Source organism: Leptopilina heterotoma, unplaced genomic scaffold (assembly GCF_015476425.1).
Source record: "Leptopilina heterotoma isolate Lh14 unplaced genomic scaffold, ASM1547642v1 Lhet_608, whole genome shotgun sequence".
Lineage (NCBI taxonomy): Eukaryota > Metazoa > Arthropoda > Insecta > Hymenoptera > Figitidae > Leptopilina > Leptopilina heterotoma.
In genome coordinates, this window is record NW_025111140.1 from 188,709 (window position 1) to 201,139 (window position 12,431).

A 12,431-nucleotide genomic window follows, 5' to 3' on the forward strand; every position below is an offset into this window, starting at 1 on the left:
GAACAATTTAGCTAGTCTTCTTAATTAATTGCTGGTAAACATTTTTCCTCTATCTGTCAATATGGTTTTAGGGGCCCCATATAAAGAGAATAAATTAGTAGCTATCGCGTGTGCAATTGTAGTGGCGCTAATATCCGGGACTGCGACAAATATACAGTATTTGCTCAGTTGATCCTGCATAGTCAAAACATGACAATTTCCGTTTACTGTTGTTGGTAATTTACCTACAGTGTCGAGTGACACTTTATCGAATACGTCTAGGGGCGTATCAGTAATTAACATTGGTTCCCTATTTTTTGTTCTGACTATTTTCCTTTGAGCGCAACTACGACATTTTCTAATATATTCCGTGATATTCTGTCTTAATCCTGGCCAGGTATATTTTTCCCTAATTCGTCTGTATGTTTTATTAACTCCTTTGTGTCCGGCTATCAAACTATCATGATATTCTGACACTATTTTGGATCTAATTTCTTCTGGTGGGATAGTGATTTTTCCGTGACACAATTTCATTGTGATATCGGTGTCGCAGAATGTTTTTGCCAGTTTGTTTATCCAAATGGTCCCTAAAGGTTCTAATAGATCCCCATATCTTGATATCCTAAAATGGGTTATTTTGTCCTTAAATAGTACATATCTAAGATTACTAAATATTTCTTCTAAGTTTTCTAAATGTATTCTATCATCATAATTATTTGCTACGATAACTGTATAAATGTTATATTTTCCCCTAGGTGTGATTAGTATTTGTCCTATTTTAGGTTTTTTTGTTTTAATATCTATTAAATCTATACCCCCTATTGTTGCCATTAGTTTGGAAATAGAGGTGCTAGGTTCGATGTCTCTTAACATAAAATGTACGTAGTTATCTCTTTTACTAGTAATGGCTTCGCGGTCGTAAGTTATCACTTTCGAACTATCAAACATAAATTCTTCATTTGTCCTTCTTGGTTTTTCTTGGGAATTACAGATGTCATTTATTAAAGGAATTGCTAAACCTAATCCTATGTTCTTTTGGGTTTTCTGATGGTTTTCTTCTGTTACCATCGTATTTTTGTTTTCGATTAGTTTTCTAGGTATTTTACGCTCTTTATTCTGTTCATTTTCTGTGGTTTTTATGGTTTCCTCTAGAATGGAATTGGGTACGAAAGGAGTTGATTGGGCTTTGGGTTTGTTAAAAGATAAAGGAGTGTCGAACGTAACTGTCTGTCTGTTTTCCGTTACCTTAGCTTCCTTTTCATTTATCGTTACCGCTTCGGTGGGAAACTGGGTGAAGTCTGGAGGATAATATGAAGGATTTTCGATTTCTTTGGTTATTTCTCGTAATTCAGAAATAATGTTGTCCATTGCTACACCTTCCTCTTCTAATCCATTTTTAAGTTCGCTTCTTTCTATACTTGGGTTGTGTATAGTGTCATCGTTACTTGTTTCGTTGCGCTCAAAAATTTCATTATCCCAAAAATAACTTTGGTGCTCTAATAAGGACGCATCGAATTTTTTAATTGAATTTCTAATATCATCTACCATTTCCTTGTCAGGGGGTTTTTTTATGTCATTTAATTCGCTGATTGTGATGTCATTTTCATCGTCTTCGTCATCTGTTGTGTCTATTGTAGGGCTCATGTATATTCCTATTTCATTTTCTGTCAAGGGGCTACCTATATCGTGAAAAACATCATCTTCACTTGACTCTTCACTTTCTGTATCTAAACGAGTTTCGTTTAACGAGGGTAAAACACTATAGTCTTGTTTAGGTATAGGTATTTCCTGAGGTCCTACATAGGATTCTTCTTCTTCGCTAGTCTCATCACTACTTGAGATTGTTAGTTCGGGGGGGAATTCTGTAGTTTCTACGCTTGCTACGGGTGTTTGTTTCTTTATTCTCGGTCTAAGCCTAGTTGCTATTGGTCCGTCGTCTATAATGGGGGCTGTTTCTTTGGGTTTGGTTTTTCCTGGTGGCCTACCTCTTTTTGGTTTAATTAGTATATCTTTAGCGGGTCCTTTAATTGCCGAAGAGTCTGATGATGCTCTAATTTTACTCGAAGCTGAAACATTTTTTTTTTATTTTTGTTCCTTTGTTAGACTATCTACTCTCTGTTTTTCTTTATTTTTGTCTAGAAGTTTATTTAAAACCTGACTTGCCCTTAATTTTGAGCCACTGGCTCCGCTACTTATTGGAAAAACTTTAGTTTCTTTCGTTTCTACTTTTTCTTTTGTTTCCGTATTTTCTAACATAACCTCATTGTCACTACTTTCGCTGGTGGTAGAAATTCCCTTATCTTGTTCTTCTAATTCTCCTAATGTTGGATTTTCCGATAGACCCCTTAACCAACGATTTATTTTGCCTGGTTTACACTCGAAATCGTATTGATAATCCTGTAACCTTAATAACCATTTTGTCATTCTGGCCGTGGGTTTCCTAGCGTCGTTTATGATTTTTAAGGGTTCATGATCGCAAGATAATATGAATTTTCTTCCATACAAGAATGGTCTAAAATTTTCTAACGAATTTATTACTGCTAAACACTCTTTTTCTGTGGTATCATAATTATTTTCAGCTCCTACTAGTGTTTTCGAGAAATAGGCTATTGGTAGATCCATTTTGTCTATTTCTTGTGTTATCACTGCACTAATTGCATGTTCAGAAGCATCTGTTGTTAGTTTGAAAATTCTGGAAAAGTCTGGATGTTGTAAAATAGGATTCCTACACAAAGCTCGTTTAAGTTGTTTTAAGCTACGTTTTTGTTCGGTTCCCCATTTGAAAGTTATGTCTTTTTTTAACAAGTTATATAGCGGCAACGCTATTTTAGCGTAGTTAGCTATAAATTTCCTATAGTAACCGGTAATTCCTAGAAATTCTTTGATAGATTTCTGATTTTTTGGAGTGGGAAAGTCTTTTATAGCTGTTAATTTTTTAGGGTCTGCCCTAATTCCGTTTTCTCCTACAATATGTCCTAGATACGCGACTTCTTTACATAAAAATTCGCATTTCTCTGGTTGCATGGCTAATTTTGCAAACCGCAATTTTTCTATCATTCGACTAATAGTTTTGTCATGTTCTTCTAAAGTATTTGAAAAAACTATTATGTCGTCTAAATACACGAATAACTCTGCCCCTTGTAGACCTGAGAGCACATTATCCATTAATCGCTGAAAGGTGGGGGCTGCATTTTTTATACCCATGGGCATTCTTTTGTATTGGTAATGGCCCCGACTATATGAAAATGCGGTTTTATGCTGATCCTCTTCGGCTGTCCCTATTTGGTGATAACCCATAGCTAGATCAAAAACGGAAAAATATTTAGCACCTCCTAAACGCTCAAGTATAGTACTAATTAGAGGCATGGGGTAACTGTCCCCCTCCATTTTTTCGTTAAGGGCCCTAAAATCTATCACTAGACGCCATTTTTTATTTCCCTGCGCGTCCGCTTTCTTGGGAACTATGAGGACTGGTGAGTTATAACTCGAATTTGATTTTACTAATAAATCATCAGCATACATTTTATTTACTAATTTTACCCCTTCTTGTTCGCACTCGGGAGATTGCCTATACTGTTTGCATCTAATTGGTTTTTCGTCCGCGAGAGGAATATGATGCTGTACTAGTGGTGTAACCGGTAATTTGTCGCCTGGCAATAGAAATCTATCTTGACCTATTCTCACCCATTTTTTTACATAATTTAATTCTTCAATATTAAGATGTTCTAACTTCATTTTACCTAGAATTTGAGTTATTCTCATTTCCTCCTGTTTTTTCTGATTTTCTTGAGTTGCGAAATTTTCTATATTTTCTAAATTTACATACTCAAAAGGTAGAAGTTCTTGTGGCGTAACTGAAATAGTTATATCTCTTTCTGTAGGGTTAATGGCCATGACTTTACAATTACCCTTACGTTGTTTAACTAACGCTTCCCCTAATAATAAGCCCTTATCTGTTTCTATTCTGGGTAAATATCCCTCTTTTAGATCATAATTACTAACGGGTATATTTACTACTTGTCTACTTCTAGCTTTTATTCTTAATATACGTGGAACTGGCTTTACCTCTTTTTTAATTTTACGCTTTCTTGTTTCGACTCTAAATTTACAAATGGAATTGGATTAGTTGGTTGAGAAGATGTTATCAAAGTGTTATAAAAAAAATTGACAATTGCTCTTTCTTGTCGTAGATACGGTCTTCCTATTATTCCCTGTGCCGAAATCGGAAAACTCGGTTTAACTACATGGAATAGATGTTCCATATCATTGATACTTATTTCTACAGTACCTAACGTATATACCTTGGTCATAGTGACTCCTGTAAAAAAAATTGTTTCCGATGTTTGGATAGGGGCATCTCCTTTTAAAGCTGTACTTTTAATAATGTTTATGTCCGATCCTGAATCTACAAAAAAAATAGCCTTATTTTCAAAAATATAATTTCCCTCTAATTTAACCATAGGTGATTCGGAAGTTATTTCATTTATTTTAAATATAGCTACTGATCGCTGAACCTGACTATTGTCGGACGCGTCAAATTGTTTGAGCTCGTCGTCGCGCCGTTCCGACGAACTGTCTCCCAGTTTAAATTGTTGGATGAGCTTTGTCTAGCGGGCGATACCGAACTATTGGATCTTTGAATATTACCTAGATTATTGCCTTGATTTGTGAAATTCTGGGTTCTTTGATTGCTGTCATTGGTAGAGTCATTGGGATTATATAATCTTCTATCCGAATAACCCCCTTCTTGTCTTCTATTTTGCTCTATGTTGTAACTACGATAATGTTCCCTATTTGGGGACCGGTTACTATCCTGTCTATATCTATTTTGCTGATCCCTCTGATTATAATAATTGTCCCTTCTAGAGCGATTGTAGTCCATTGTATGTTCTACATCCCTATCTCTCGATTGATTTCTCCAATTTTCTCTATATATTCTAGGGTGTGATTCTATACTGTTAGACCGATAAGGAGACGCTTCTCGATAGTTGGGACGGATTTTCCTTTCTGCTGCCTTTTTGGCACACTTACGGGCGTCCTCTAAATTGTCTGGATCTTGAAAAGCAACTGCTTGAGAAATGTCGTCAGGTAATGCATTAATGAATGACTTTAATGCTGTATCTTGAAAAATGGGCATTGATGTTGATATAACTGCGGTGGCATAATCGCCAGATAGGGCTGCTTTAATACCTCTTACATAGGATTGTACCCTATCAAAAAGTGCATTGATATCCTCATCTCTTTGCATTTTCAACTCAATAATTTTTAAAAAATAAGTCTCATAGGGGAATCCGGAAGCAAATCTGTCTTTTAAAAGATCTAATAACTCATCTAAATTCGGAAAAAGTTTTCCTTTCGTACAGTTCCTAGCACTTTCTCTTAACTTGCTCAAAACGTTGGTAATTAAATCTGGTTCGCAAATCGCAGGGACTTGGGAAGATGCATGTATCACATCTTGAATAAAATCAGCTACAGATATGTTGTAACCGTCAAATTCTGGTATTTGCCTAACTGCCCTTTGCAAAAGTTGTGTATTTTTAAACGATTGCGCTATTATAATGTTCGCATTTTCAGCATTTACTGCTTGAGGTGGTCCTGGATTTGCTATTGCCGGTGGAAATCCTATATCTGTACGAGTAGATATTAATTTTGCTATCATAGTATTGTTTAAATCTATTTCAAGCCTATTAGGGGGACCCCCTCCTGGTGGCCCTTGTGGTGGTCCTCCTGGTGGCGCGTTACCTCTTTGTTGCCCTGGTGGCGCGCCATTATCTCCTAAATTCATTTTTGTGTTTTGTTTTTTTTTGTTTTATTATTATTATAATAATTTCTATCCAACCCGAACTAATTGCTTGTTTCTAACCTATAATAGCTAATTCTTTGTCTATTGTTGTAGTTAGTGTTGTCTCAACAACTTGAAAATAAATTTCTTGTTCTTCTATAATTATTATTATTCCTCCCACTATTCTGTATTCTTTTCCGAATAACATAACTTTTTCTGTAGTATAAGGCCAATATTCGTCTTCTAATAATTCTACTGAGATAAAGTTCTGTTTTATTCCAGTTGTTATAGTAAAATAAGCTGCACCCCCTATCAAGTCAGGACTATTTAATTCTATTTCGTAACTTCCCTGGGTTTTTGTGGGTATACATCCGTCTATAAGTACATAAGGCATGGGTAAAGCAAAATTAAGATTTATTTAAACAATCATAATAATAGTTATTTGAATGTTAACTTATTCCCTTTAAATTATCTTTCATGAAATTAAATTTTACTTCGATTTTGGTATTTATATTATTTAAAAAAAATTTTTTTTTAAATAACTACTGATTCTTTGTAGTTTGTGTAATTTCGATTCAATTTACCTAAACAAATTTAAATTATTAAGAATAAAAGAAAACTAACTGATCCTAATATTGTATTCCCGTAACGTTAAACTGTCTGTTTTCTATTATTTTTTTTAAAAACACTATTTATATTACCCAAATCTTGATCCTGTGAGCCTTCCTTGAACAAGGCTCGTTTTACTAAATTGACCTTTTCTAGATCGTATTTGCTTCTAACCGGCGCTATTCTATTCTTATCTCCTTGTTTGTTACTATGTTTATATTCTATTTTATTCATTTGAAACTATAAGAATAACTAAAACCGTTATAACTAAGTATTTATTTCCCCAATTTCTATATATAAAAGGAATACAATTAATCTAAATTTTTTTTTTGCCTTTAATAGATAATGATTGTGTTTTTGTTTTTTTTTTAAACTAACTCTAGATTGCCGATAGAAGGTTAGAATTGGTATGTTTTTTTGTTTATATCTTTTGCTCATAGGCGAATTTGATTGAAACGTTCAGTAATTTCTTCTATGTCTTTACCTATTATTCTTGTTGTATGATCCTGCTTTCTAACCATATATTCTATCAAAATTAAAGATCTTTGTATTTTTTCCAATTTTCTATTTAACTGCACATAAGTGTGAGAAATTTCGTGTAAGTCGGATACCGCTAAATTAATTCTATTAATAAGGTTTCTTGGTTCGTCATGAATTTTCTTCATAGATTCGGGTGTCATAAGTTTTCTGTATAAAACTTATTTTAAATTTAATTTTTTAAACTCTGAAATTAAATTATCTATTTGCTCCTGTTGGACTAAAAATTCGGATCTCAATTCGTCAATTGCTAATCTGTGTTTGTCATTAGAATCGCTTAATGCAAATAACCATTTAACTAAAAATTTTCCGCGCTTTTCTACTCTATCAATATTGCATTCTAATACCCTACACTGTAATGATAGTCTCTGACTGAATTCTTCCACAACTTCTAATCTTTCCTTCAATTCAGATATTTCATCTCCTGAAAATCCAGAAATTACTCTATTAAATTGAGGAAACATTAAACTGATATTTAGAATATTTTATTTGATAGTGAGAGAAAAAAAATAATCGTGATATTAATGACAATTTTAATTCAAGTTTAATAATAAGTGAAATTTATTTTTATATTTTTTTTTTAGTTATATCACTAATCTTGACCGACCTCGACTCTTGCAATAGTATCCTCTTTGCGTGTTCAGCAAAATTTTGGTTGCCTTGAACTAGTCTTGTAAGAGGAAGTTTATGTATATAAGAAAAATGTTTTTATTTATTTTATTTATTATTTGTTTTTTTAAAATAATAAAGAATTTTTTTACATAAGATAAAAATTTTAGATTTATTCGTCAAATTTATTATTTTGAATATTTATGAAAGAAATAATTTTCTCAAGAGAAAAATACTTATTTCTATAATGTATCAGGTTTCACTTCATGAGTATATTGCACTCTGCTTATTTCATCACTTGCATAAAATAATAATATTCTTTTAAAAGAAAAATCTCTTTTTCTTTTTTTTAATAACAAGAAATTATGTAAGTTCTTATTTGTTATTTTTACTTATTTACTTAATTTATACCCCAAAAAAAATGAATTAAAGAAAATTTCTTTAAATTAAGACAGAAATAAAAATATTTTATATAATTACTGTGGAAGAAAACCTTCAACGATTAGAACGCTATTTCGTCCTATCTAAAATAAAGGAAAATCCTGTTTTGAACTATTTCTCTTTCTAAAAATAATTCCTAGTCGACCGTTGTAGATTTTTGCATTATTAAAAAAAATAAAGATTATTTAGTCCTCTTACTTGTCCAAGTGCCTACTCACTTCCGACAAGGTTGTTTTTTTATTCGAGGAATTGGGACCGATTTATTAAGGAAACCAGAGCTTGCCGATCGCAAGGGTGGTTACCGTTCCCTAAACTCGACGTTAGCGAGTAAAAAAAAACTTCTAACTACCCGCACTTTACAAAAAATTGTCTTAAAATGCCATTAACCTGCAAATATAAAAAATGCAAGAAAATATTTCACAATAATTAGAATTTATGAAGCAATAAATCAATTCAAATTATATATATATATTATATGCATGAGAGTGTTTGTATGTATGTAATATACTTTTTTTTGTGTTATTTTTTCCTTTTTTAAATTTTTTTTTCACCATAAATAAAAGAAAACTATCCCACCGCTCCCACTATTTTTGTTACAGAATGAATCGATAAATATTAATTAATTAACAAAATTATTAATTAAACAAAATTTAATTATACTATTTTAAAATTTACATTGACTGGCTCAACAAAGACAGAACTTTAACTGATTCATTCGAGAATAACTTAAGTACTCTTCGTGAAAATTTAATAAAATAATTCATTAATTTAAAATAAGGGTAGTGGATACTTTTCTTGAGTACGCTCTTATTCAGCGGCTCCGATTAGACGGTATTTATGATAAAAAAATTAGGAAACAAAAGGAAAATTGTACTCGGAAAAATAACACTTTTAGTATACAATTATAATGATATTAGTTTTATTCAAAATCAATTAATTTTGTCGAAGTTCAACAATATTTATCAGTATTACCATATTTCTATTTAAAATCCCTTGTTATATTGAGTTAAGTTTATAATAAAAATATTATCCTTAGAAAAATATTTATGTCCCTTAGAAAACATTTACTTCTCAAAAACAGAAATAACAATTATTATATACATAATATTCAGTTAATACTCCCTCTGGCAAATCTTCTTTTCTCTTTAATTTATGTGTGTGTGTATATATTTTAGATAATAAAAATTCGACTCACCAAGTCTTATTTATCTATATTTTAGATAGCACAAGTAAAACGCTGATTCAGGTGTCAAATGACCCACACCTGTGAGAACAAATTACAATTTCCTTACTTCTGAATTTCGTTTCCTATTTATTTCTCTTTTTGTTTTATTATTCCTCAGTAATTTATTTTCTTTTTAAAACATGTGATAATCCTTGATCAAAATTGTAGTTCCTTCTTTCAACTTTAATTGTATTAATCTCAAAATTTAAATTTCGGGGTCACCGAACTTAAATTTGTATTAAACCAAATCAAACTGCACCACAAAACTCTAATAAATATTTCGAAATTGATTTTCTTTAACACTGTTTAATATTTCGCTTTCAATTATTCAATTTGTAAAACTTATGTGACATTACTCGAAAATAATTAAACACTCTTTATGCTTCAATTAATTACGGAAAAACTCCACCCTTGGAGTACAAAATAATATCGATGAAAATTGAATCGACCGTCTCGCAGGAGACGCCAATTAATACTCATTCTTTAATTGAATTGAAATTAATGGTCACACCTTGAAATCATGTAGAATTTCAATAGAGGGGAGCTGTTACACACAGCTCATTGAACTTTATAGTTGCCAGGTAAGCTTTTTGCAAGCTTGCAAATTTACGAAGTGGCGTGATATGAGTTCAATGCTCTCTTTTTCCTTTAATTTATGTTGGTGTATGATGTTTACCAATAATTGGACACATACATCCACAGTCTTTTATTAAAATAAATGACCCTTTTTAAATCACTAGAATTAATTTTGAAACATAAATGTTGTTCAATACTTTTTAAATAATTCTACCAGTTATTACAATATTGTGTATTGTTAAAAAAAAATGAATTCAGAAAAAAATTGGTTATTCAATTAGAATTTTAAAAAGAACAATTTATTGTGTTTGTTTCTTGGTGAATCAACTTTTTTTACCTTTTAAAATTCTCTGGTGTTCTTAATTCTAATTACAAATTTATAGTTTATTTTCTTGACGTTATATAATATAACCCACTATATAAAATTAAAAAAAAATAAAATGGTTACGATTTTATACGTAACATGCGTTAAAAAAATTAAAATTGAGACATAAGCAGAGATTCACAACCTAAAGCGTCATTCCTCTCACCCCTAATAAAAACAATATTAATATATATAAATTGATCGCAAATTTTTTTCACATAAAGTTATCCTTTATAAACATGATAGGGCATTCTAAGCTGGAGGAAAATTATTTGTCAATTAAATAAAATTAAAAAATGTTGAAATCGTCATTCCTCTCACCCGTCATTCCTCTCACTTTTTTGAATAAAAATTAAAAATTGATATGATTGTCGGTTGTTTACAAACTACCAGTAACAAGTGAACCTAAAATGTATGAAAAATAATTTTTGACAATTGTTTAAAGAGATTTTTGATAACTGTAAGTATTTCAAAATCTATAAAATTTATAGATAATATTAATAAATTATAATTTTTAAATAATTTTTTGTAAATAGAAAAATATATATAATAGAAAACGCCGGCGCCAAATTTTAACCTCTTAATTTTTTTGTAAATTTTAATTTAAAATATATACTTTAAAAGCTAAAAGTTAGCATGATGATGCTATAGAGGTGGTAGATTTTTGAAAGCTCAATATAATTGACTGCATTAATCCATAAATAATAATTTTTTTTCTTTTCTGTTTGTAACTCACAAAAAGGAGTATTTCGGGAGAATCACCCTTATATATTTGGTTCGCCCAAAAGCATTCTTACCGATCAAGAAAGAAATTTTGTTTCTGAATTAGTTGAAAATTTCGAAAACCTTTTTCGAATTAAACCAATAAGGACAACTACATATCATCCAGAAAGTAATGGACGAATAGAAAGAATGCATTCTACATTAAAAAATCTTCTAAAAACGGCAATGGAAGACAATCAAAATGAATGGGACGAGAATTAAAAAATTATTAGTCTTGCACATAATTCAACTACAAACGAAACAACAGGATTTACACTCTTCTGCTTTATAAAAGTACTTGAAAATTGGTACTCGGGGGTTTTTGGGATCGCTGATTACGAATCCGGGGTCAGTTTTCAAAAATTCAAAATGGCGGATGTCAAAATTAAAAATCAATCGAATTGGCTTGAAAATTGGTACTTGGGGGTTTTCGGGGTCGCTGTTTACGAATCCGATATTAGTTTTTAAAAATTTAAAATGGCGGATCCAATATAGCGGATTTCAAAATTAAACATCAATCGAATTGGCTTGAAAATTGGTACTTGGGGGTTTTCGGGGTCGCTGATTACGAATCCGGGGTCAGTTTTCAAAAATTCAAAAAAAAACTCCCGAGTAATATGTTTCAAGTCAATCTGATTGATTTTGAAAAAATCCATTTTTCTCGACACTGGTGGTCAGTTTCTTACATTTTATCACGATACTTAAGGGATTAAGGGGGTATTTTTTATATTTTTAACGTCCTGTAACGCTTATTTAGACAAATTTCGTCAACAAAAGAAAATATTTATTTCCTCGATTTTTAAATAATATTATAAAAAAAGTTTTTTAAATGTTTATTGAAGCAATACCTTTTTACAAACAAATATTAAAAATTAAAAAATTTTTTTTTTTGCGAAAGACTCATTCAAAGTTATAGAATAAGCTAACCCCCTTTGCTAACCCTAGGAATATTATATTGCAGACACATCTCTTTTACAATAATGTGGGGAATAGTTGACGAAAAAAGTGGTAGATGCACAAAGATTTAATGCACCAGGAGCATTTGATAATGGCAATTGATTTACAAAAATGGCAATTTGTTGCGCAATCTTGCAGACAAAATTTGATTAACCCAGGAAATTTATTCATTACTTGCAGCAAGCTGGCATGCTAACTGTTAATGATCATGCACTTAAAGAATTTAACCAATTTTGGAGTAGAAAACTGATTGCAAATCAATTGTTGCAATTTTGCAATGGTTGCAATTTTAAAATATATTTTGTAATTGAAGATTAACGTAAAATAAAAAGTGTTAATAAATTTTAAGACTACGCTAGGCTTCTGACCTTTACAGTAGCTTTAAATTCTAAATTACGACCTGTGTAAGTCATTAAATAGAATCCTGATCGATGGGAAATAAATACGATTTTCTGACCTATGAATCGCATTTCTATCTTCAAATTCAAAACAAAATCTTGAGAATTTGCAATAGATATTTTCCTCTATTTCTTTTTTGTTACCAATTTATTAATTATCATAAAAACGATTCCATGTTTATTTTTGAAAGT